This window comes from Canis lupus, chromosome 8 (genome assembly GCF_048164855.1).
Source record: "Canis lupus baileyi chromosome 8, mCanLup2.hap1, whole genome shotgun sequence".
NCBI lineage: Eukaryota > Metazoa > Chordata > Mammalia > Carnivora > Canidae > Canis > Canis lupus.
In genome coordinates, this window is record NC_132845.1 from 47,732,394 (window position 1) to 47,756,444 (window position 24,051).

General features: G+C 41.6%; 1 protein-coding gene and 1 pseudogene across 2 annotated transcripts in view; one reads left to right on the plus strand and one right to left on the minus strand.

Moving 5' to 3' along the window:
* The window catches only part of SHISA9 (shisa family member 9), a 288,046-nt gene that overhangs the window by 186,130 nt on the left and 77,865 nt on the right, over positions 1-24,051 (plus strand). The gene's annotated exons all lie outside the window — the stretch shown is intronic.
* Positions 5,914-6,374, minus strand: LOC140637624 (10 kDa heat shock protein, mitochondrial pseudogene; annotated as a pseudogene).

A 24,051-nucleotide genomic window follows, 5' to 3' on the forward strand; every position in this document is an offset into this window, starting at 1 on the left:
TTTTCACATCCTTCTTTCTCTCCCTTTGCCATCTCTTACTCCCATCCTACCCTGTGCTCAGATCTATATAGTGCTGTGCTTTCCTTTTCCCTTCCCTGAGTTCAGATCTTCCAGTCTTATGAATCCCCCACTGCCCCTCAAAGGTTTCTCACAACTGAGAACCTGGGTGATTTCTTGTGTCTTTGAAAAATTCTCATCTCTTTGTAGCAGTCATGCCATTAGCCATGACTGTGGCCATTACTACTTAATTTGAACAGCCCTCAGAATTGTCATTGAACTTTTATGTTCTGAAATTTCAAGGCCTGTCTATCCCACTAGACTGTAGGTACTAGGGTGCAGGGACTGTGGCTTTCTGAGCACAGCTGTACATCTGGTGATTGGCACAACTCCTGATACCCAGTGGAGCATTCGTGCGACATATTCAATGGACAAATGCATACATAATTGAATGCATTTGTATATCTTTTTTCACCCTCCCAGCAAGCTTAGGAATGAAGTGTCATTAGCCCCATTGTGCATTATTTCTCTTCCCCAGTTTAATAATCTTATCCGCAGGTAAGGAAATGATGCTTGAGGAATTTAATAACTACTCCAAATCATGATCGGAATAGTTGGGTGGACTTAGATTCAACTTCAGGTGTGCTTGATTTCAAATCTCATGCTATTTGGCTTTTGTTTGTTCATTTTCTACTATGTCACATTGCACCCCCATCATCTGAATACTAATATATATTATGTATTATAATATAATAATATATATTTTCATAATTTTAAATATAATTCTTGTTTATATATAATTATATATTACACAATAAATGTATAAGTAATAATGGTATGATTCATATATTTCTTAGTACTTTTTCGAAGTACTTTCACATAGGTGATTTCATTAGAGCATCCTGATAGGTTAGAGTAGTTTGTAGCACAGACTCATTTTTATTTTCCTACTCCACAGATTTAGAAAGAAAATCTACACAGATACTTCCACACTAGGGCTCGACAACTTTTTTTGTAAAGGACTAAGTGGTAAATATTTTGTGCTGTGTAGACATAATCTCTATTGCTACTACTCAGCTCTTCCATGGTAGCCTAAAAAAAGCCATAGACATTATGTAAAAGATGGGTACGGCCATGTCCCAATAAAAGTTTGTTGACAAAAACAGGAGACAGCCAGATTGGGCCTACGTGCCACAATTTGTCAACTCCTGCTCTATACAACCATGAGAAGAGCTAACATGGAAAATATGGAAAACACCAGAAAGGGCAAATCAGGCTGGAAAGTTTAAATTCACTTGCTCCAAATGAATGAGAACATATAATGTTTGTCCTTCTCCGACTGACTTACTTCACTCAGCATAATACCCTCCAGTTCCATCCACGTTGAAGCAAATAGTGGGTATTTGTCATTTCTAATAGCTGAGTAATATTCCATTGTATACATAAACCACATCTTCTTTATCAGAAAGGGAGACAGAACGTAAAGACTGCTAACTCTGGGAAACGAACTAGAGGTGGTGGAAGGGGAGGAGGGCGGGGGGGTGGGAGTGAAAGGGTGACGGGCACTGGGGGTTATTCTGTATGTTGGTAAATTGAACACCAATAAAAAATAAATTAAAAAAAATAAATTCACTTGCTCAAAGCCACAACATATTTGTGGCAGAGCTGTACCCCAAATCCACATTTTTTTGCTTCCTGACATAATGTTCTTTCCACTACACCAGTCTCCCTCATTAGCTGCCATGGCGGGCATAGAGCCTCATCTCTGACTCGTGGGTTTGCAATTGCAGATATTAATCACTGCTCAGTCTTTAGCCCTGATATCTTCCATCCACAAAATCCTAAAGAAGGGCAAGTGCTTTGCTTTCTTGAGTTCTGTCTCTTTCCTAAAGAAATGAACTTAAAAGCCAGAACTGAAATTGTCTCTGATTTTCAGTTCACCAGAGTGGTTAAGCATTAAGGAGGGTCCTTGATGGAATGAGCACTGGGTGTTCTATGCAACCGATGACTCTCTAAATTCTACTTCTGAAGCTAACAATGCACGATATGTTAATTAAATTGAATTTAAATACAATTAAAAAGAAAGAATACAGATATAGAGCCAGGCAGTTGTGGCAGTAGCAGCTCTGACACTCACCAGCTGGGTGACTTTGGGTGCTGCAGTGTCCACATTAGTAAAATGGGGATAGTAACAGTCCCTGCCTTGAAGGGGACTTCGAGGAGTTGGAAGTAGTTGGATAAGGATTAAAACAGTTAAGTGTAAAAATACTTACAAGAGTGTCTGCCACCCAGTAGGTGTTTACTGCTATTGCTGCTGGTTATCATTATCATTACTATTATTTTCCCCAAAATAGTGGAATGTGTGACTTCATACCTTTACTGCTTCTAACCTCCAATGCCTATAATGCAGTTTCTTACCTTTGGTGTTAGTGACATTTGCAGCTGAGAATTCTTGACTATGTAGCAAGGAAGTAAGTTCTCTCCACTGGAGGATGTTTAGAAGCATCCTTGACCTCTACTCACTAGATTCAGCAGCAGCATCCTCCCCTTTTTGGTTGTTAATAACCAAAAATGTACCCAAACATTACCAAATGTCCCTTGGGTCCTTGGGGGCAAAATCTCCCCCAGCCGAGAACCACTGCTCTAATGTGATTGCTTCTTCCTCACTATGGTTTGGCAAATTCTGATATGTCCTCTCCTCACGAAGAGAGAAATTAACAGGTGTTAAGAAAAAGTCCTGCAAGCCATTAACCCTTCATTGAGACCCTCTCACTGATGTGATCAACCCAAAGATCATTGGCAAACACTTTGGAGAAAAAGTGAGCAGCCTGTGGGAGGCATTTCTGATTGAAATAAAATGTTTTGGGACTTATCCCATGGATAAGTCTCTAGATCCAGATCTCTAGATCCTCTCCTCTCCATGAATGGGGAAGACATTCTGTGTGACTGAGTCAATCACTTGGGGGAAGGCATCCGAAGAGAGCATTCACCAGGTTAGACCATGATGGAAAGAAACAAAGTCATCCTTTATTCATTCAACAAACCAAAGGCTACTTTTGTTTCTAGGGGAATGAGAGAGTATCTCCATATTCCAGAAACTCACAACCTAGTCAAAGACACAGGCATGTAGACCAATTAACTGAGCGGTCCTCCAGATTGGGATTACAGGGCTAGGTGAGATTTGTTTAAACAGATGCTGTATTTTTCTGGATTTTGATTTTACCAAATATTAGGGAATTCTACACTGATGTGGAAAGGTAGAAATACTGACACTGCCATTCTCTGTTATGATAAAGTGTCCAAAAACATTATCATCAAAGGCCCAAGAAATAGAACTTACTCAAAAGGAATGTCCAGGATTTTCATTTCTCTTTTTCCTGTCAGAATGATACTTTGCTGAGCAGCAGGCTATAAAAATTTGGGTCATTGCCCAATGGTGCCTATATAAATGCAGGTTCCAGATTCTTTCCTGAATTTTATTTGCTTTTCTGCAGCTCTGGTCACTGGCCTAGGGAGGATGACCAAGGTGAGATATTTCTCTGTCCCCAGGCCTCAGGTTGCTGGGTGGTGTCTTTGGATTTACAAAATGGATGATTTTCATCCTTTCCATAATGCCAGGCCCATCCAGTTGGGCTGGCTGGTATCCCCCCCCGCCCCCCGCCAAATACTCGCCCATCACCCAAGGGAGACAACATGTCAACCTAGGCTACTGGCTTTGCTTTAATTGAAAGTCATGGAGATAATAGGCTTGTTCTCTGTCAACTGTTACATCTCCATCATTCATATTACCCTCAATTCTATCAGTCAGTTCATTCATTCATTTAATGACCATTCAGTGCTGTAATAAGGGGTTGGGGCATGGAAATGATCCACCGTGGCAGGGAAGAATGTTTTATCAGTGACATTGTTTAGAACTGCTAGTGTATGGTGATAATATATATAAGACCAGATTTTCATTGATTTTATTATTGCTTTCAAATTTATTACAATCATTGTACTCCCTCTGCCTGCACTAGGGATAGATCTCCAATACACCACTACTTCCATGTATGGAGTGTCTGCTATGTGTAAGAAACTGTTAGAATCTGGGCACATGTGGATTGGTACAGATAGCACAGTGCTTAAGTGTGCTGCAGAATTAGACTGCCTGCTTTTGTCACTTAAAACACAAACTAGTTACTTAACCTTCTGGGCCTTAGTTTTCCCATTTTTAAAATAGGGAATATTGGTGAAAGTTAAATAATCTACATCAAGCACTTATTACAGTGCCCGGTACACATTAACACCTGGGTATACATTGTGATTTATTCCACCAAATATTTATTGACCACCTGCTGAGTCCCTGACAGTGTACTAGGCACTGGGCAGGATCTAACAAAATAGTTTCTACCCAGGCCAATGGGAAAGATTGAAGGAGTTGTTTCTGCTTAAGGAAAGGGAGTGAGGGAAAAATCACATAGACGAGAGACTATTTTAGCTAAAGCTTGGAGAGGGGGTAGGAGTTTTTCAAGAAGGGAAATGGGTTTGATATGGTTAGAGCAAAGCAAGGTGAGGCCTGATGAGAGATGAGAGTAGAAAGATGGGCAGAGGTTGGGTGATATAAAGCCTTGTTGGGAAGCTTGAGCTTTATGTCTTGTAGGTGATGGGAGCTGTTTTAGTTAATCTAGGCTAAGTTATGTGAAACAATACAGGTCTCTATCTCTCTCACAAAGCTGTCCATTGTGGAGAGCCTACAGCTTTGGCCCTTTACTCAGGAACCCATGCTGAAGGAGCAGCTCCCGTGTAGAACATCTGGACTCTTAGTAGAGGAAAAAAGAAAGGAGAGAAGATGTCAGCGCTCCAAAAGTGGCCCTTAAAGATTCTGCTCAGAACTGGTACACGTTACTTTCACTTATATCTCATTGGCCAATGCAAGTCACATAACTGATCCCAATGTCAATGGAACAGGAATTACTTCTTCCACCGTGAAAAGTAGGACAGCAAATATTTTGAACAACTGTGGAATCTACTATGGCATACTGTGATCGCATCTGGGTGGCAAGGAGCAAAAGTCATAATAGATATGAAAATGTCATAAATTGTAAAGCCCCGGTCAAATGTCTGCATCCTCCTTTAAAGAAGGACTTGCTGTCCAGCTATAAGGAATGTGGTCAGCAGAGTGTCTGTAGCTACTCATTCCTTCAAGCTTTGCCTCAGCTCTAGAGAGCTGTATCATCACTTTCTTCCCAGAGCATCCAGTATCTAGAGACTGAATGAGGCAGATTTATTTATTTTTTTAAAGATTTTATTTATTTGAGAGAGAGAGAGCAGGGCAGGGGGAGGGGAGGGAGAGGGACAAGCAGTCTTCATACTCCGCTGAGCGCAGAGCAGGACATCAGGCTCAATCTCATAACCTTGAGATCTTAGCTGAAATCAAGAGTCGGGGGCACAAACTGGCTACACCACCCACATGCCCCTGAATGAGGCAGATTTATAAAGGTTGGAGCATTTTGGCCTGAAGAGGAACAACCCTAATGCATGATATTTGTTCCAAAGCTCCTTGTTGGGGGGGTCTCAGGCTTTTCAAGTTTGATTGCAGTTCAACCTCTCTGCCCCATCGTTGTTTCTTTCCCATTTCCCTTCATAGATGTTGACTCCTAATAAACATCTTGCACCCCAAATTCCATTTCAGCATCTGTTTTTAGAGAACCCAATGTGACATTGCTATAAAAGTAATAGTGATAATAATGTAATTATTATTATAATATACAATAATAACAATAAGATTGATGTATTTATTGCATTATACTCGCCAGCAAGGGCCAATTTAGGAAAAAAATCAGGTTGCAGAATTAGTATTTAAAGCAAGAGATCATCCCTTTGGGTTTTTTTTTTTCTCATTTATGTATTTTTATTTGCTAATGTTTGTATCGGTAGACTAGAACTAAACTTCAGAGACACTGGATATCATTAGTTTGGATACCATTAGTTTATTATAAAAGACAGACATGAAAATTATTTACATGATGAAAGATTTCACAACTTCACTAGAATGGGCAGCTTCACTTCATGCTATTTGAATAATGATTTCAGTCCACATACTTCCCGATAATGTCACCATCTCTAAATAAGAAATAACCCTTGTCATCTAGAACTACTTTGGTGCCTCCATATTCTGAGAGAAGAACTTTATCTCCAACTTTCACACTAACTGGCTCAATCTCTCCACCCTTTCCTTTAGGACCCGATCCAACAGCTACTACTGTTGCTTGCAACACTTTTCCTTGAGATTTTTCTGGAAGCATAATACCTCCTTTGGTTACAGTTTCAGCTGCATTCCTTTCAACTAAAACTCCATCAAAGAGGGGAAAAAACTCTCTAAACACTTGCTCTGCCATGACTCTGGCCGCCACAGTTGGACCCTGCTCTGGAGCTGCTGCTGCCATCCCTTTGGGTTTTGTCTAATAAAGCCACCAATTTGTTTCTACAGGATTTTGTGCTCCTGAGGCAAATATTCCAGGCCACACTCTCAAGTCCTTTGGAATCAACCAGAAGATGAAATCTTCATCCCAGACCATCTGAAACTCAGAGATTCTGGGCTAAAAAAAGCCCTCTTAAGAGAATCCATGGACTCTTTTAAAATAGTTAGAGCTGTCTAGAAATAACTATCTTGAAGCCCATGCTATTATGTGGCCTTATTATTTTTTTTTAATCAACCGTATCAGCAATGCCTCTGTTTATTAAAGTGTAATAGCAAAAGACCCATGTTTCAAGCCAGAGAGACCTGGGCTTGAATTTAGGCTCTTTACTAGCTGCTTGAGAGCAGGCAACTCACATAACTTCTCTGAAACTCCTCTAATAGAATAAGGATGACAAAATTTACTCTGTATGTTTATGGTGCGGATCAGATGAAATATTCTATATGCCCTTGTGAAGGTACACGATACAGAGTATATGCTCAGTAAATGTGCATTTCCTCCCCCTTCTATTCTTTCTCTTGGATGAAATATGCAAATGTCACTTGCTGAATAGGTAGTTTGGTCACTCCCACCTATGACTCTGGCATAAAGATTCTTCTTTCTGAGAAATGCACACTAGGAAGAAAAACAATGGGGCTGCTTTTTTCTCATACCTGGTAAAATATTTATTTTGACTAGAGTTCTCCATCCATGATGATTTAAAGGACTAGATGGGCTTTCTCTTATGTATAAGCTTCTCTCAGTCAGTAAGGGATGCCTGGAGAACTAGGTTGAGATTTCTGAGATAGGGCCTGGGTGAAGCAAGAAAGAGATCAGGGACTGATTAATGATGTCTGTCACAGAAACAGAATGAGCATGGGGTGGCACACATGCCACGCACTTTCCATCTTTGTGACATTTCAATAGGATGTATCCTTCTTTCCCTCTCCAAGAGTTTTCAAGCCTGTCTCAGTTCATGGGAAATCAGATCCAGTTTTGCCTTAGCAATGATGTTGATCTGGCCAAGTGAATGAGAAATATTTGTTGGAGCTGAATTTGGAGGCAGACAGTGGAGTCTATAATAGATGCTGTTGAGTGGAGTTTTTAACATGGTAATCTTATCTCTCTCTTTTTTTTAAGATTTTATTTATTTATTTAATCATGAGAGACACAGAGAGAGAGAGAGGCAGAGACACAGGCAGAGGGAGAAGCAGGCTTCATGCAAGGAGCCCGATGTGGGACTCAATCCCGGCACCCTGGGATCACGCCCTGAGCCAAAGGTAGACGCCCAACCATTGAGCCACTCAGGCACCCCATCTTATCTCTTTCTTTAGGACTCAGTTCAAATAGATCCACAAAGATGCTACTTCTCAAATCTTAGCGTTTGTAAGAATCACCTTGAGAATTTGATAGAACACAGCTTTCTGGGCTTTATCCTCAGAGATTCTGATTTAGGAGGTCTGTAGGAAAACCTGAGCATTTGCATTTATTCATACTCAAAAGTGATAGCGATGCTGCTAGTCCATGGTCCATGTTTTGAGTGACTCTGTTCTAGGACCTTGCTTCTCTCTGTGTAGTCTGCAACCAGCAGCATCAGCTTCATCTGAATTCCACTGGACATGCAAAATCTGAGGCCCCATCCCAGAGTTACTGAATCAGAACTCACACTTGAACAAGATCCCCCTAGTAATCCACATGCCAGTTAAAGTTGAGAACTACTGAGCTAGGAGCTCTTCTCTACTCTCCTGTACTGGGATAAGTGCTCAGATAGGTGGGATAGGAGGTTCTCACCATCCCTCCCCTACATCATGAAAGTCCTTATCATATAGTATTATAATCAGGATAGTCTACCTATTAGACTTTGAGCTTTTGAGAACAGGGCCCCACATCCTCATTCCTATCTATCCATTTCCTAGGGTAGTACTGCATAAAGGAGGCCCTCAGAAAAAGGCATGCTGAATGAACAATTATAGCAACCCCCAGACCCTATATTCCACTAACCATCCCTCCATATCTTATTCAAGTTCTCTCTTGTATGATCTTTGAAGAGGGATTTGTTTCCTCAGTAATTCGGGAATATGAATGCCTCACTTGGGGCATATTTGAATCCTTTAGGAGGACAAGGGATTTCCAGGCATATAGCTCTTATTTCCATGCAAGCAATTGCTGCCCTAATTATGAATCATTTCCCCCCCGCCACCATTTGTGGGAGCAGGTCATGAGGATTCCCTATTTAGCAACATCTTTTTTTCAGGATTCATGGCTCATGAGATGGCCAGAGTGTCTGATCTCCTATTTGAAGTTTTTAATTTCACAATACCTACTTTCACCTTTGCTTTTCACTTCATTGGGCACTGTAGCTTGGGAGCTTTTATTAGGGTGACTTACTGCATTATGGGGTGAAGGGGGAAGAAGATGGAGCTGATGGAACTTATGTTCTCAAATGTGGTGTGCTGAGTTGGGAATGAGAGGACTAGAGTCATCATTGTGACAGTGCCATTTCCTTCCTGCATGACCTCAGAAATTCACCTCTCCTGACTCCTCATTTTCTCATGAAAGATTTGTTTGGATGTTATTAGGAGTTGGTTTTTTTCCTTTTCTGTTTCTCTTCTTTAAATTTGCTCCCTCCTTCCTCTCTTTTACCTCCCTCCCTCCTTACCTCCCTCCCTCTTGCCTTTCTTCTTTCCTTTCCTGTCTCCTTCTGTCCTTCCTTCCTCCTTTGCTTCCTTTTCTTTCTAGTTTCCTTCTTCCCTCTCTCCATCTTTTTTTGTTTTGTCCTCCCTCCATCTCCCTTTTTCCTTCTCCCTCTTCTTTCCCTTCCTTCCCAGACTTCCTCTCCCTCATTTCAAGCTTCCTTCCTCTCTCTTTTTCTTTCTTACTTCCTCCCTCCCTCCATCTCTGCCTTTGCTTTATCAGCAGAATTGTTTCTTCAATAATTTTCTGTGGAGTGCCACTCTGTAAGCCAGTGACGAATGGAACTGCCCTGTTAGAGTGTCTGGAGCGCCAAACTCCTCCACACCCTCTGTCTTTGAAATAATTCTTTAGAATCTCAGATTCCTGTGAAAGTGCAGTTTACAGACCATTAGACTTGATGTTCTCCAATGGGCATTTTGTTCCTAACAATTTAAGGATTATATGAGTAAACAAGACAAGTTGGGTTAGAATGTCTTGGCTGACATCTCACAGGAAGATAACTTTAGAGCTTTTGCCCTGGGACCTCAGAAGAGGCAGCCCTTGCAGCTCAGACTCACTCATCCTGGCTCTGACTCAGATGAGGTTCCTGGTCAACTTTATTCCTGTGCCTGTTATATTATAGTTCCAGCCACTTCTCACCTGACTTCCCAGTTTGGTTGTGCCTTTCTTTTTTGGCTCTTGGTCAACCTTTCTCCTTTCATAAGTCAGTGATGCTGCCTTCTGGGAGTAACCAAACATCTGCTGGTGAGTCCATTCAGTATCCACCCAAAAAAGATTTATTGTAATATGTTCCATATGCCAGACACTGTAGTAGTCACTGGGAATGTTGTAATACATCACACACTATCCTGCCCTCGGGATTTTGTAGGTGGGCTAACCATGCAGACAGATCAGTACCAGTCAGCATGATAAGTGCAATGATAGAAACCTGTGTCTGGCAGTGACAAGAGAGCATGAATTCTGTAGTGAGGCTTGGTGAGGTCAGGGAAGCTTTCCCAAGAAAGGTGATATTAGCTAAGTTTTGAAGGAAACACCCAAAATTTAGACTGGGGAGGAGGCAAGTTGTAAGATTGATGCACAAAGATTCAGAGTTGTGAAACCACACAGGATGTCTGGAACAATTATGGGCATATAGAATTATCCAGAAATACTGTCATCTATAGGAAGAGGAAGAGTAGTGGATGATGAAACCAGAGAAGCAAGACCAGATCCTAAAGGTACATTACACTAAGAAGCTTTCCGTTGCAGATGGTCAGGCAAGAGTGAAGCCTTTTTGCAACTCTGATTTCCCTCAAAAGTAATGGTGGAAGATTTAGAGGACAAAGAAAAATGAAAGAAATAAGAACCCCTTCCCCTACCTTGCCTATGGAAGCCCATCCTCCAAAGGCAGCAATTGCCTCTTCTAGTCTTATATCTATGCAGTTTTTTTTATAATGGAGATAATCCCATTGGTGAATTTTCAACCGGATTCTCAAGTCCAGACCTGCCTACTAGAGCCATCATGTTATGAGCTGAGTGATATCTTGAACCTGAAGCAAAATCTCAATGAACCAGAAATTGCTTAGTAGTCTTTTGTTTTGAAGTGTTTTATCTTAGAATAGTTTAGACTTGTAGAAAAGTTGCAAAGATAATACAGGGAGTTTCTATACACTCCTTGCCCCAGTTTCACATTTAATAGACTTAATTAATTGCAGTTTATTGGCATCACTTATTACACAAATAAGAAAATAGACAAGTCATGGGGATTTGTCTAAAAACGTAGTGTCTGATTGCTGCCTCCCCATGACTCCCATCTCCTGTGTAGCTGTAATACTGGACACTGAGAATGACAATTCATGTTGATAACCCTGAAGGGACACATCTGTAGATCATCCATGCAGAAGCAGGAAATGAACTCAGATGGTAAGAAGATTCCCCACCACACAAGTGAAAATAAATAAAATTTTCTCTTCTCCCTGAAATAAAGATTTGACATTACCATTCTAGGAAAGTTTCTGAGCCTCATCCTTGAACGCATAGCCAGTTGGAGATGGCTCTACTGGATTTAACTCCAGATCTTTCTTGTCTGGGGTGGACTGGGTGAAGTGGGAGCCCAGGGATCATTGTAATTGTACTAGATAATAGGGTTTCTAGCATGACCAGGCTGAATGGTGTAGCCACAACTACTTGTTAGGTCTTCCCTAACTCCACATCATCAGTAGCCTACATGTTCCCTTCTGTAGCAGTACAGTCTGAGCCCCCCAAACTATACTGCTTAAGCCAGACAGTTTAATTCTCTACAGCTTCAAGTTCCACTTGACTCCACTTGCTTTTCACAGTTGAGCTAAATGCATGTAATCAGAACCCAATTGATTATTACAACTCTTTGGCCAGCTGCAGTGGGAACTTTGCAAGTAGAAACCATTAGTCTATAATGATAAACTCCAAGTTTTGATTTGGAGCTACACACAGTTATTTCGCCTTCCTATGAAGTCTGCAGACAGTGCATTATCAAATTGTCCTTTTGATGGTCCATCATCTGGCTCAAAATACCTCTTCCTTTTGTTTACCCCAAATTTAATATTATTTTTTTTTTATCATGTCCTCATTTCACGAAGGGAGAGAGATTTCCATAGGGATGGAGAAACCTTGATGTTTGCACACTGTTGAAGAATTTTTTTTTAGAGGGGAGATTATTCAAGAAGCTATAGAATATGTAACAGGGACCATAAGGCTTTTCCCTAATTACCCTTTTTATATGTTTTATGGGAAAAGGTATAGTCAAGTTAGTAGGGATGCACTTAAGAGCATGTGGAGGTGGGTAAATGTCCTCAGTAGATGTTTCTTTTATTCTAATTAGCCTACTTGCTTAACATATCAGTGAAATTTTTCAGTCTAACACCACAGTGTGCCAAGGATAAATATGTTCCCATAACCATCCTTTGGAATTTAAACTGTTACAGCAGAGGGTGATGAGGACTTCACACATGGCAGAGGGAAGACCAGTGGGTCAGCTGCACTGGTCCCCAATGGGAGGTCATACTGTGGCCTGTCACCATTCTTTGGCTATGCTCCCTAGCCTTGTTGGCTATTCCTGTTGGTGTGGTCTGGCTCCAGCAACTGACTGCCACTAGACCAATACATAAACTATCATAAAAATATATCTATTGCCACTGAAAGGGAGAGTTAGCCATCAAGCAGATAATATTAAGGCAGATAAGTAAATTCTCTCCTAGGGGCTAAATCACATGGGAAGCTAAATTATAGTCGAAATATTTCTGGGGCAGTACCACTGGGGATGCTGAGCATGCTTGTTTTGACCTACAAGGATCAATTGTACACATCTTTCCCCAAATCCAACATTCATGTTGGTTGCTTGCAATTGCAATGGTGAGAATATTTACACCATAATTTTTTTTTATATTTTATTGGTGTTCAATTTACTAACATACAGAATAACACCCAGTGCCCGTCACCCATTCACTCCCACCCCCCGCCCTCCTCCCCTTCTACCACCCCTAGTTCGTTTCCCAGAGTTAGCAGTCTTTACGTTCTGTCTCCCTTTCTGATATTTCCCACACATTTCTTCTCCCTTCCCTTATTTTCCCTTTCACTATTATTTATATTCCCCAAATGAATGAGAACATATAATGTTTGTCCTTCTCCGACTGACTTACTTCACTCAGCATAATACCCTCCAGTTCCATCCACGTTGAAGCAAATGGTGGGTATTTGTCATTTCTAATAGCTGAGTAATATTCCATTGTATACATAAACCACATCTTCTTTATCCATTCATCTTTCGTTGGACACCGAGGCTCCTTCCACAGTTTGGCTATCGTGGCCATTGCTGCTATAAACATCGGGGTGCAGGTGTCCCGGCGTTTCATTGCATTTGTATCTTTGGGGTAAATCCCCAACAGTGCAATTGCTGGGTCGTAGGGCAGGTATATTTTTAACTGTTTGAGGAACCTCCACACAGTTTTCCAGAGTGGCTGCACCAGTTCACATTCCCACCAACAGTGTAAGAGGGTTCCCTTTTCTCCGCATCCTCTCCAACATTTGTGGTTTCCTGCCTTGTTAATTTGCCCCATTCTCACTGGTGTGAGGTGGTATCTCATTGTAGTTTTGATTTGTATTTCCCTGATGGCAAGTGATGCAGAGCATTTTCTCATATGCATGTTGGCCATGTCTATGTCTTCCTCTGTGAGATTTCTGTTCATGTCTTTTGCCCATTTCATGATTGGATTGTTTGTTTCTTTGGTGTTGAGTTTAATAAGTTCTTTATAGATCTTGGAAACTAGCCCTTTATCTGATATGTCATTTGCAAATATCTTCTCCCATTCTGTAGGTTGTCTTTGAGTTTTGTTGACTGTATCCTTTGCTGTGCAAAAGCTTCTTATCTTGATGAAGTCCCAATAGTTCATTTTTGCTTTTGTTTCTTTTGCCTTTGTGGATGTATCTTGCAAGAAGTTACTATGGCCGAGTTCAAAAAGGGTGTTGCCTGTGTTCTTCTCTAAGATTTTGATGGAATCTTGTCTCACATTTAGATCTTACATCCATTTTGAGTTTATCTTTGTGTATGGTGAAAGAGAGTGGTCTAGTTTCATTCTTCTGCATGTGGATGTCCAATTTTCCCAGCACCATTTATTGAAGAGACTGTCTTTCTTCCAATGGATAGTCTTTCCTCCTTTATCGAATATTAGTTGCCCATAAAGTTCAGGGTCCACTTCTGGATTCTCTATTCTGTTCCACTGATCTATGTGTCTGTTTTTGTGCCAGTACCACACTGTCTTGATGACCACAGCTTTGTAGTACAACCTGAAATCTGGCATTGTGATGCCCCCAGATATGGTTTTCTTTTTTAAAATTCCCCTGGCTATTCGGGGTCTTTTCTGATTCCACACAAATCTTAAAATAATTTGTTCTAACTCTCTGAAGAAAGTCCATGGTATTTTGATAGGGATTGCATTAAACGTGTATATTGCCCTGGGTAACATTGACATTTTTACAATATTAATTCTGCCAATCCATGAGCATGGAATATTTTTCCATCTCTTTGTGTCTTCCTCAATTTCTTTCAGAAGTGTTCTATAGTTTTGAGGGTATAGATCCTTTACATCTTTGGTGAGGTTTATTCCTAGGTATCTTATGCTTTTGGGTGCAATTGTAAATGGGATTGACTCCTTAATTTCTCTTTCTTCAGTCTCATTGTTAGTGTATAGAAATGCCACTGACTTCTGGGCATTGATTTTGTATCCTGCCACGCTACCGAATTGCTGTATGAGTTCTAGCAATCTTGGGGTGGAGACTTTTGGGTTTTCTATGTAGAGTATCATGTCATCGGCGAAGAGGGAGAGTTTGACTTCTTCTTTGCCAATTTGAATGCCTTTAATGTCTTTTTGTTGTCTGATTGCTGAGGCTAGGACTTCCAGTACTATGTTGAATAGCAGTGGTGAGAGTGGACATCCCTGTCTTGTTCCTGATCTTAGGGGAAAGGCTCCCAGTGCTTCCCCATTGAGAATGATATTTGCTGTGGGCTTTTCATAGATAGCTTTTAAGATGTCGAGGAATGTTCCCTCTATCCCTACACTCTGAAGAGTTTTGATCAGGAATGGATGCTCTATTTTGTCAAATGCTTTCTCTGCATCTAATGAGAGGATCATATGGTTCTTGGTTTTTCTCTTGCTGATATGATGAATGACATTGATTTTTTTACACGTGTTGAACCAGCCTTGTGTCCCGGGGATAAATCCTACTTGGTCATGGTGAATAATTTTCTTAATGAACTGTTGGATCCTATTGGCCAGTATCTTGTTGAGAATTTTTGCATCCATGTTCATCAGGGATATTGGTCTGTAATTCTCCTTTTTGGCGGGGTCTTTGTCTGGCTTTGGAATTAAGGTGATGCTGGCTTCATAGAACGAATTTGGAAGTACTCCATCTCTTTCTATCTTTCCAAACAGCTTTAGGAGAATAGGTATGATTTCTTCTTTAAACGTTTGATAAAATTCTCCTGGGAAGCCATCTGGCCCTGGACTCTTGTGTCTTGGGAGGTTTTTGATGACTGCTTCAATTTCCTCCCTGGTTATTGGCCTGTTCAGGTTTTCTATTTCTTCCTGTTCCAGTTTTGGTAGTTTGTGGCTTTCCAGGAATGCGTCCATTTCTTCTAGATTGCCTAATTTATTGGCGTATAGCTGTTCATAATATGTTTTTAAAATCGTTTGTATTTCCTTGGTGTTGGTAGTGATCTCTCCTTTCTCATTCATGATTTTATTAATTTGAGTCTTCTCTCTCTTCTTTTTAATAAGGCTGGCTAATGGTTTATCTATCTTATTAATTCTTTCAAAGAACCAACTCCTGGTTCCGTTGATCTGTTCCACAGTTCTTCTGGTCTCGATTTCGTTGAGTTCTGCTCGAATCTTTATTAACTCCCTTCTTCTCTTGGGTGTAGGATCTATTTGCTGTTTTTTCTCTAGCTCCTTTATGTGTAAGGTTAGCTTTTGTATTTGAGTTCTTTCCAGTTTTTGAATGGATGCTTGTATTGCGATGTATTTCCCCCTTAGGACTGCTTTTGCTGCATCCCAAAGATTTTGAACGGTTGTATCTTCATTCTCATTAGTTTCCATGAATCTTTTTAATTCTTCCTTAATTTCCTGGTTGACCCTTTTATCTTTTAGCAGGATGGTCCTTAACCTCCATGTGTTTGAGGTCCTTCCAAACTTCTTGTTGTGATTTAGTTCTAATTTCAAGGCATTATGGTCCGAGAATATGCAGGGGACAATCCCAATCTTTTGGTATCGGTTCAGACCTGATTTGTGACCCAATATGTGGTCTATTCTGGAGAAAGTTCCATGTGCGCTTGAGAAGAATGTGTATTCAGTTGAGTTTGGATGTAAAGTTCTGTAGATATCTGTGAAATCTATCTGGTCCAGTGTATCATTTAAAGCTCTCGTTTCTTTGGAGATGTTTTGCTTAGAAGACCTATCGAGTATAGAAAGAGCTAGATTGAAGTCACCAAGTATAAGTGTATTATTATCTAAGTATTTCTTCACTTTGGTTAATAATTGATTTATATATTTGGCAGCTCCCACATTCGGAGCATATATATTGAGAATTGTTAAGTCCTCTTGTTGAATAGATCCTTTAAGTATGATATAGTGTCCCTCTTCATCTCTCACTACAGTCTTTGGGGTAAATTTTAGTTTATCTGATATAAGGATGGCTACCCCTGCTTTCTTTTGAGGACCATTCGAATGGTAAATGGTTCTCCAACCTTTTATTTTCAGGCTGTAGGTGTCCTTCTGTCTAAAATGAGTCTCTTGTAGACAGCAAATAGATGGGTCCTGCTTTTTTATCCAGTCTGAAACCCTGCGCCTTTTGATGGGGTCATTAAGCCCGTTCACATTCAGAGTTACTATTGAGAGATATGAGTTTAGTGTCATCATGGTATCTATTCAGTCTTTGTTTTTGTGGACTGTTCCACTGAACTTCTTCTTAAAGGGGAATTTTAAGAGGCCCCCTTAAAATTTCTTGCAGAGCTGGTTTGGAGGTCACATATTCTTTTAGTTGCTGCCTGTCTTGGAAGCTCTTTATCTCTCCTTCCATTTTGAATGAGAGCCTTGCTGGATAAAGTATTCTTGGTTGCATGTTCTTCTCATTTAGGACCTTGAATATATCCTGCCAGCCCTTTCTGGCCTGCCAGGTCTCTGTGGAGAGGTCTGCTGTTACCCTAATACTCCTCCCCATAAAAGTCAGGGATTTCTTGTCTCTTGCTGCTTTAAGGATCTTCTCTTTATCTTTGGAATTTGCAAGCTTCACAATTAAATGTCGAGGTGTTGAACGGTTTTTATTGATTTTAGGGGGGGATCTCTCTATTTCCTGGATCTGAATGCCTGTTTCCCTTCCCAGATTAGGAAAGTTTTCAGCTAGAATTTGTTCAAATACATATTCTGGCCCTCTGTCCCTTTCGGCGCCCTCGGGAACCCCAATTAAACGTAGGTTTTTCTTCCTCAGGCTGTCGTTTATTTCCCTTAATCTATCTACATGGTCTTTTGTTTGTCTCTTTTTTCCTCAGTTTCCCTCTTTGCTATCAACTTGTCTTCTAGGTCACTCACTCGTTCTTCCACCTCGTTAACCCTCGTCGTTAGGACTTCTAGTTTGGATTGCATCTCATTCAATTGATTTTTAATTTCTGCCTGATTAGCTCTAAATTCTGCAGTCATGAAGTCTCTTGAGTCCTTTATACTTTTTTCTAGAGCCACCAGTAGCTGTATAATAGTGCTTCTGAATTGGCTTTCTGACATTGAATTGTAATCCAGATTTTGTAACTCTGTGGGAGAGAGGACTGTTTCTGATTCTTTCTTTTGAGGTGAGGTTTTCCTTCTAGTCATTTTGCTCAGTGCAGAGTGGCCAAAAGCAAGTTGTATTGGGAAAAAGAGAAAAAGAGAGGAGAGAAAGAAGGAAAGAAAAGAGAAAGAGAAAAAAAAAAAGGGAAGAAAAAGAAAAAAAAAACGAAAAAAAAAAAAGGAAGAAAAAGAGAAAGAAAAAGAAAGGAGAAAAAAAAGGGGGTGGGGGAAGGAAACAAATCAAAAAGCAAAACAAAACAAAAACAAAAACAAAAACAAAAACAAACAAACAAAAAAAAGAACCACCGGGGAGTATCTTCTGATTCTGTGTTTTTTAAGTCCTTGGCTTCTCCTGGAAGTTGTCCGTCTAGCTGATCTTCTGGGGGAGGGGCCTGTTGTGCTGATTTTCAGGTGTTAGCAGTTGGGGGAGCTGCTGTGCCCCTGCCTGGTGCAGGGCTCAGTGGGGGTTGTTTACCCCGTGAGGCCGCAGGAGGAACAGCCCCAGTGGAGGGGCAGCTCTGGAAACCTGGATTCAGCTCCGGCAGGAACTCCGTCTGCAGGGCCTGGAGGCTCCGGGGCGGGGCCGCTGCTCTGCTCAGCTCGGGGCAGGAGCGTCCTCGCTGTCCTGGGCCCTCCCGGCCTCTGCCTGTCCCGGGGGAGGCGGGATCCTGGGCTGTGTCCCGGCGCCCTGTGCTCCGGAGCCTGCGCTGTTGGATTCGCGCTCCCGGGCCGCAGCCCCCTCCGCGGAGCCGCCGCCCGAGCCCCTCCGAGCTGCTCCTGGAACCGCGCAGCGCCCTCTGCACGGAGCCTCTTCCTCTGCCCGAGCCCCTCCGAGCTGCTCCCGGTGCCGCGCAGCCCCCTCCGCGGAGCCGCCGCCCGAGCCTCTTCAGCTGCTCCGGGTCCCGCCGGGTCCCGCCGTGCGCGCTGCAGCCCTTAGGGAGCTCGGCGCACTCTCCTGGGCGCGCAGTTGCTGTTACTGTCCCAGGGAGCCCGAGGGCATCCCCGCCCTCCTGGGTCCTGCTCCCACTCCCCACGAGCCCCTTTCCGCCCGGGAAGGTCGGTGCAGCTCCTGCTCCTCCGGGACGGGGCTCTCCTGTCCTGGGGACACTCGCCCCGGCCTCAGCCCGGCTCCTCGCGGGGCCCCTCCCCCTTGGAGGCCTTTGTTCCTTTATTTCTTTTTCCCCGTCTTCCTACCTTGATAGATGCGCGAACTCTTCTCACTGTAGCATTCCAGCTGGTCTCTCTTTAAATCTCAGGCCGAATTCATAGATTTTAAGGATAATTTGAAGGTTTTCTAGGTAGTTTGGTGGAGACAGGTGATTTGGACACCCTACTCTTCCGCCATCTTGCTCCTCCCTCTATTTACACCATAATTGACAAATGTTACAAATTACTGCTTTTTTTCTTCTCCCAGGAATTTGATTTTTAAACATTTATCAGCATATCACTTGACTTATTACATGTACCATAAAGCATATATAAGTTGGTAGCACAGCTCTGGACATGTACTGCACAGTCTTTGGAAGGCCATGACCAATGTCTTCTTCCTTTACTCTTCTTGTGGTTGGACAAGAATTCTGCTTATGGATGTATCTGCTGTTATGTCCCAGCATGGGAGATTTTTTTCCTTGCTACTTCTTTAAGTTGGTATTACTTATTTCTGCTCTTGTGTCCATCTTATATTCACTGGATAACCTGGTTTCTGAATTCCAGGTTCTTTGGGGCCATAATGCTGTTGGCTTTACATACACTACTGGGACAGAAAGTGGAAAGATAAAGCAAGTGGCAAGGACTACTGTCATTTTTAGTGCCTGTTACCATCTATCTTTAAGTGCTCTTCCTGAAACAATAGATTTAATGGGAGCTCAAACTGCATGTGAAAACTAGCCTTCTGCTGATCTTGGGTCCTGGTTTGGACAAATAGAAGGAAGCAGAGGCCACCACTAAGTTGATTTTGCTCTTTCTAATGAAGGATATAGTGCCAAAAAATTAAGTTTCTTTCATTAGTGAAAATGAGGGTCCTTCGTCAACTCTCACATTATACAAAGAAAGAAGGAAAAAAATACAGGCAGAAGAGAAGGCAGGGAGCCTAGAAAAAGTAAACAATTATTTTTGATTTATTGATCCCTGCAAGAAGATAGAGCTTTTGGCAGAACAAGGAGCATCTTTCTTAATTAGTGCCATGATTTTTCAGCAGTTATTGACAATGCAGTGTCTTTAGCCCTGTTGTTTCCTTAACGCAAGCTTCTTTGTCTGCAGTCTTCACCATCTAGTTTGGATTCTCTATCAGAGGGATGAGAGGGAAAGAAGATTCACTGCTTCTCCCCAGGAAACCATAGGAGCTCCTCGATTGCAGCATAGTACAGTGTTGGAACCAACCTTGGATTCAAATTCCAGTTGTGTCACTTAGCAATTATGTGGCCTTGGGCAAATTTTAACCTCACTGGGTCTTAGATTACTTAGCTTGCGCACCTATAAAATGGAATAATCAGACCTGCTTCATGATTTTATTGAGAGAATTAGAGGTGAGGTGTGGAATACATTTCATAGTTCAGGCAGAAGGGGCAGTTATAAGTAATAGTAATGATTGGACAGATCTATTTCTTCAATCTGCTGACAGGTGCAGTATTCACTTTCCTAACAAATATTTAATGAGAATCTACTGTGTTTTAGACACTGAACTTTTATCACTGAACATAACATACAAAAAAACTGCCAACCTCATGGAGCTTACATCCTAGTACATGATGAAAAATTTAGTTGAGCTGAGAAGACACTGGAAGCCTCAGCCCAATGGACAAGGCTGAAGTCAAAATTTTTGCATTGAGGAAATAAAAAGGTTACTATCCAAACCCACTGGGAGGAAGTGAGGTAATACTTTTTGAAGCCAACATTTTTTGAGCTCTTACAATGAGGCAGCTTGGCAGAGTCAAAATTCAAACCCAGGTGTGCTGAATCCCGAACTAATGCTCTTAGCCATTACTAATGAATGAGACACCAACTGGATGGATGGGATATTCCCTTGAAACTTCCTTCACTTTAGATTTAGGCACAGGTTTTGGGACTAGCTTTCTGGAGAAAAGTCTGATTTCAGTTAATTTTAATATATAAGCTTTACAAGGTCAAGGTACATATCTTTTTGGCTGGCTACCATATTCTAGAAGCTAGTTGAGTTTCTGGAGCTTAATAATTACCCCAAAATATTTTGAATGAATCAATAAATCAATCAGTCAATGAGTGAGTATGGTAGGATATGTCCTTCCTGGTCCTTGGTTTTTCTACAGAAGGGAAGACAGCTGAGTTGGACTTATTCAGCACAAAGGACAGTGACATATGTTTCTTTGAGGAGATAGTATTTGTTAAAAAGATTTTATTTATTTATTTATTTATTTGAGAGAAGGGGGACAGAGTGGAGGGAGGGGCAGAGGAAGAGAATCCTCAAGTGGACTCTCCACAGAGTGCAGAGCCCAACACAGGGCTCAGTCTCACCACCTGTGAGATTGTGACCTGAGCCGAAACCAAGAGTCAGAGGCTTACCTGACTGAGCCACCCAGGTGCTCCCTTTTGAGGAGATAATATTGCATCTGAGGAACAGTGAGTAGGTTGGTAAGCCTAGAAGATATGGTGGCATGGAAGAACAATGGGGAGTGAGAAACTAGTACAGTCAGGTCATGGAGGTTCTTGAATGGCATGCTAAGGAAACTGGATTCTATCCAGGGGCTACAGGGAGCCAATGAAAAACACACCTAAATATGGTTGGAGTAGTTAAGAATTAAGATGATTCTGGAGCCAAGAAAAGGTTTGCTTAAGGCCAGACCACAGAACAGGGACAGAGCAGAAACTAGAAACCCTAAAGCTAGAGAATTTCTTCTAAGCCACACTGTGTCATCTTAATTCTTGTGGGAAAATGCGAACTGAGCTTTAACTGTATATTATTTCTGCTCAGGGCAGATTTCTTGTTGTTTTTGTTTTGATCATCTCCTCTGTTAGGTGGGACGACTTTTGCCTGTAGACAAGAATTTGAGAGAAGCCCACATGTACCAAGAAATGATAATTACTCTAAACACTGTGCCTAGTCAAAGGGTTAATTAGGGTTTGGAGTCCCAGAGGGGCAAAGGAGAACAGTAGGTCAGCATTCTGGAGAACACCTTCAAATAGGTCTCTGGAAATATGTTGGAGAAGGATCTAAATATGTTGGAGGATGTTCTAAATGTCGGAAAGATATGCTCAGGACTCTGTGACCATCTTTCCTGGTGTCATCAGGCATGGTGTACACACATACACACACACATGAATAGGTACATACCCCTTCCAGCACATACCTGCTTGCTCAACTCATAGTTCTGGTGCTACCCACACATGCACACTGTCAACATACATTTCCCACACATCCCCACACAATCTGAATACACACAAACACACATTCCCCACACCCAGTGAAATATATCCACCACACACTCACAGAAGCAAGAGCAGATGCAATGCCTTATGCTCACATACCCTTACACACCCCTGCAAACACACACCTACCACACACACCATGCACAGTTTCTACAACACACTCATACAGCTCATGCTCTTAGTCACAGAAATATACTACACACCTGTATCAAAACCCTCCCACTCAGAAAATATACAAACCTCATACTCACCTACTCACCCCAGTTACATAAACACTCATTCCTCTATTACTCCACCACAGCAAACCACAGCCCACATTCTATATTTATACCTATATCTAGGTATATATGTATAGCCACAGCCATATCTCTATCTATATTTATCCACACACACATACCCCATACACACATACACACTGTCGTTCACTCACATGTATGCACACACACATATGCCATGACTATACCATGTATATATACCATACTTATTTCCTAGGGATCATAATTCAACAGTGAAAACATTGCCTGGGGCCAAATGCAATCCTTGCCTAGGATCACTAAAAAAATATTATTTAAACTTTAAAGTTTTTATTGGGAAATAAAATTCTATTTGCCTATTTTTGGCTCCCCTGAGGTTAAATATGGCCTTATTCGATGCTCAAGCAGCTTCCGGGATTATGTAACTCCAACAGCTCTGACTTCTGACGTCAGTGCCTCCTCTACCCTTGGTGATGGGAGTGTAAATCCCTTTCATTCACCACTAGCAGCAGCAGCAGGTGTTCTGGGCAAAGGGATATTTACTGCTCTGGTTAAAGGATGGAATATTTGGGGGAAAGTGATACCCTCAGCCCATATGATGAGCTTCCTGAACACAGGAAAACTCAGACCAAAACATGAAAAATGGTCTCTTCTTGCACATACACCTTCCCAGGCTCTCTTTTTGTGAGATGAATGCCTGGGAAAAAGACTGGGAACTCCAGCTGATCAGGCTCATGTTCTGAGCCTGAGTGTTCAAGGGCAACTGGGAATAGAGATGAAGAGGACCATGCGGAGAAACTGTGGTTTAATGCCTTGAGCTTTTCTGCTCATGCTCCCTGGGCACCAGGTCATAGAGGGTTTCAAAAATCTACCTACTGGCAGGGACTGTAGCACCAGGCAGAGGGTAATGTTGCATGATGGTTAAGCACATGGCGCCTAGAGTCAGGTTACCTTGCGTCACATTCCAGTTCTTTCATCTATTAGCTTCTTGGGCCCCGGGGTGCTTACCTGGCTTTTCTAAGCCTTGTTTTCCCCAACTCTAAAATGGGGATTGTTGTGATGTCCAAGAGATAGAATCATGAACAGTGCCTGGCACATAGAAAATATTCAGTGGTCTTCATCATCATCAATTTAAAAAAAAAAAAAAACAAGCCTATTTTTCTGGTATCAACTCTGGCCAAGATTGAATTTTTTAAAAAATTAATTTAATTTTTAAAATTTAAATTCAATTAGCTGACATATAGTACATTATTAGTTTCAGATGTAGAGTTCAGTAAATCATGAGTTGCATATAATACCCAGTACTCATCACATCATGTGCCCTCCTTAATGCCCATCACCCAGTTACCCCATCCCTCAACCCCTCTCCCCTCCAGCAACCCTCAGTTTATTTTCTATAATTAAGAGTCTCTCATGGTTTGTCTTCCTCTCTGATTTCTTCCCATTCTATTTTCCCTCCCTTCCTCTATGATCCTCTTGCTGTTTCTTATATTTCGACATATTAGTGAAACAATTATGATAATTATCTTTCTCTGATTTTTTTAAAAAGACTTTATTTATTTATTCACCAGAGACACAGAGAGAGAGAGAGGCAGAGACACAGGCAGAGGGAGAAGCAGGCTCCATGCAGGGAGCCTGATGAGGGACTCGATCCCGGGTCTCCAGGATCATGCCCTGGGCTGAAGGCGACACTAAACTGCTGAGCCACCCGGGTTGCCCTCTTTCTCTGATTAACTGATTTAGCTCAGCATAATACCCTCCAGTTCCATCCATGTTGATGTAAATGGTAAGTATTCATCCTTTCTGATGGCTGAGTAATATTCTATTGTGTGTATATATATTTATATATGATTATATATAGAGATACAATATAGTACAATATATGTATATCACATCTTTATCCATTCATCTGTTGATGGACACCTAGGCTCTTTCCATGGT